The sequence below is a fragment of the Frankliniella occidentalis genome, unplaced genomic scaffold, assembly GCF_000697945.3.
Source record: "Frankliniella occidentalis isolate FOCC.00 unplaced genomic scaffold, Focc_3.1 Scaffold106, whole genome shotgun sequence".
Taxonomy (NCBI): Eukaryota; Metazoa; Arthropoda; class Insecta; order Thysanoptera; family Thripidae; genus Frankliniella; species Frankliniella occidentalis.
In genome coordinates this window covers 745,740-749,070 of record NW_026267235.1, presented here as the reverse complement: position 1 = coordinate 749,070, position 3,331 = coordinate 745,740, and the positions used below count along the sequence as shown (strand labels likewise).

The 3,331-nt window shown below is 51.2% G+C and overlaps 1 protein-coding gene across 13 annotated transcripts in view; it reads right to left on the bottom strand.

Annotated features, from left to right (window-relative positions):
• LOC113217386 (tensin-1) overlaps positions 1 to 3,331 on the bottom strand; it is a 283,044-nt gene that overhangs the window by 70,081 nt on the left and 209,632 nt on the right. The gene's annotated exons all lie outside the window — the stretch shown is intronic.

The window sequence follows — 3,331 nt, the reverse complement described above, 5'->3', positions numbered from 1 at the left end:
CCACCCCACCCCATGAGCACCCTCTCTCCCCAAGCCCCATCCCATCCCCTTCACACACACATACATATATGGCCAACTACCACCCTTTTACACCGACTTGTCTGTCTGCGAGTGTGTGTGTATGTGTCGCAATCAACAACATGAAGAAAAGGACAGTTGTCCCCCAATGATAGAGGGCGGGAAGCCGCCGACGCCCGCCCTCGAAATAAAGAACAATTAAATATAAATAACGTCCCCAGCAACAGCGACACTGACATTCCAATAGAGTGTGGTCTTTCTTGTCAGCAACAACAGAAGAAAGAAAACCAATCCCTACGAGCGAAAAGTTAGTTGTTAAAGAACTGAGCGTGCATTTGTTTATGTCAGCTATAATGCAATTTCTGCAGCCAAACTGGCAAAAAACGTATACTAGTGTATTACTACTACAGTAAAACCCGAGTCGGCTAAAGATATACTTTTTCTTCGTGCGCCCCCCAGGCTGTTGCGCCCGAAGCGATGAGTTTGACATGAGAACGTCGCTAAGGGGGAAGTAAATACGTAGCACCAAGGAAGAAGTGGGAGTGGGACAGGAGAGCCAGGGAGAGAGAGAGAAAGAGAGAGCCAGGGAGAAAGAGAGAGAGAGAGGCGGCGTCCAGCCGGAACCAAGGGATATATGTCCTCACGAATAAGTAATAGGGTTGGAATGAGCTGCGGTTGGCCGGACCAGCAAACGCGACCGTAAACATTTCTCCCCTTCTGTCTCTGTCTGTCTGTCTCTCTCTCTCTCTCCCTCGCCCACGCAAGAAAATAGTGGTGAGCCGCGAGCGGCACATGACTTTACAATATATTTGTTCAGCCAGTAAAATCGTTTTCGGCGTTAAATTTCACCGCACGACACACGGAATGGTGAGTCGCTCCGGAATTTTGATATTGCGGTGTTTCGACGGCTCTCTTCTTTCGGCAACTGAGAGGACTTCACCTTTCTCGGCCCTCCCTTTTTCCTTACAGCTCATCCTCTAGTTCCACCCCTGTGTGTACACTGGAAACACAAAGTAAAAGGAATTATCTTAAAATCGTAGCTTGACTTTATTAAGTACAGCTCAAAACCTTTAGAGTACCTCATTTGTTGTTGTTGTTTGTTACAGTGCTTCTGCTACTTTAGGACATTAAAGAATCAAGGCGTCAAGCCCATCCAACTAGCGGCGTGCCGGGTGGTAGCCTATCTTCACCGTACACACCCCCGTGCGCTCCAACTGAGTAAGACGCACCCCCCCCCCTCTCTCTCTCTCCCCCGTCTCTCGTGTGGTGTCGCGAGCCCCGGTCCGTCCCAGAGGGCATCCATACGAACAAGTTGGAGAGCGCGTGACAAACTAGTGGGACTCCGTCGCGGGGCGTGGCGGGGCGAGGTGGGGCGTGGCGGCAGTCCCCGTGCTGAATATGTAAGAAGAGCCCGCGTGCGACGTAGGAGACTGGAGACCGAGATGGAGAGAGACGGAAAACTTGGAGCGTGATCACAACACAGAATAGATTTTCACCAAAATCTTGGAGGCGGTGGAGAAACCGGGCATACGCAAAACATTTTCGTTTGTTTTATTTCCTTGAAGTGAATGCTGAAAAAAAGCCGGCTTGGGTCGTTGGGCCCTCTGCTGCGAGAGGTCTCATTTCGCTCTTGTTACCGTGCTTTCTACATCTTTATTATAATTAATATTCCTTTTTTTTTTTTGGCCCAGACCGAGGGCGCGAGGGGTGGGTGGGTGCCTGGAGACTTGTCCCCGACAGAGATACACCCCACTCGCAGAGAGATAGGCCCCTCCCCAACCCCTCCTCTCTCTCTCTCCCCTCAGCAGCACCGACCCTCTCAAAAATGATTATGAGCGTGGGAGCCAGGCGCTGAATTAGCCAAGGAATGAAGAGAAAGAGAGAGAGGCATAGAGGGAGGAAGAGAGAGAGGCACAGAGAGACAAAAAGGGGAGAGAGAAGGAGAGAGGATAGAGAGGAAGGGACGGAGGAAGGGGCTCAAAGCCAAGCCAGGATAACAACAACGTAGTGCGCCATTCGCTGGCCCCGCGAGGGCGCACCATGCCTGCCACTACTGGCTTTCATACTTTACGTGTCGGGTTTGGCATCGACGGGCTAAATGTTGAATGCGCGAGCGAGCGGACGCGCGGTGTGCGGCCGGCGTTACCAGGGCAGCGAGCGCGCAGGACTCCGTCCGTGATGACGTTTCCGTGGTCAGCGACCTAATTCCGGCCCCTAAACATCCAACCCCTCTTCCGCCCCTCCCTGCCCTACCGCAACCCAACGACAGCCACAGGGTCGCCCCGCCCCGCCCCAGCGATGCGGCCTGCATAAGGGACGAGCAGCCGTCCAGGGCGGAGGGAGGGAAGGGTGCTCCCCCGGGAGTGGTGGGCAGGCAGTGGGGAAGGACATCAAGGATTTGGGTCGCTTCTTGCTGCTCCGAAGCGATACCATCTTCGACACTGAAAGCGCCCCGGAACAAAACTTTTATCCGCGTGACACGACGACTTGTCCGCGAAATACACGAAAGAAGGTAAAGATTAGCTATATAGCTAAACTAGCCAAACTAATTCACTAGGTATGTGGCTAAAAATTTGGCTTTGCCGAAAAAAATCTAGCTAGCTTTAAAAATGTAAGCGTGTATTTAGCCAGTTAACATTGCTAAATTTTTAGCTACCTATCTCAATAATTAATTACCCTTATTCCCTTATTCAGCTATTGGATTGTTTAGCTACTCAGCGAATATTTTTTTTTCGTTTCAAAATGACCCCTCCTCAACTTCATTTTCAGCGCCTGACAAATTTGTCATGACAACAAATCAGGTTCCCGCGCAACACGCTTAGAAAATAGTTTGTCAATTACTTTGGTTTTGCAACTCAACGGCGCTACTTGTTAATATAAGTAGAGTCATAAAGGCATTGTCGGACACTCTACACCCGTTTCCGTTCCGAGTTTTTCCATAAAGCTCTGACAAATACGTCCGGCAGCGTCGTCGTAGCTCTCGGGCTCATTGAAGGAACAAGCCAGCAAGCTCTTTATTTATCGAGCCAATCACCTAGTTAGTCGTTATCCACACAGTTATCACCGGCGCCCGTGAGAGAGAGAGAGAGAGAGAGAGAGAGAGAGAGAGGGGGGGGGGCACAATGAACAATGAGGCACGGGAGGCCGCCGGGGCTGACCAGCCAAGCGTTGCGAGGCGCGCGCGTTCATCGAGGGGAAATTTGCATTCAAGCCGTTCCATAAAGCAGTCAAATGAGGAAGGCGAAGACGTTTTTATAAGTCATTCCCGGCGCGCTGGAACATCTTTTATGATTACGGGAGACGCCCCCCCCCC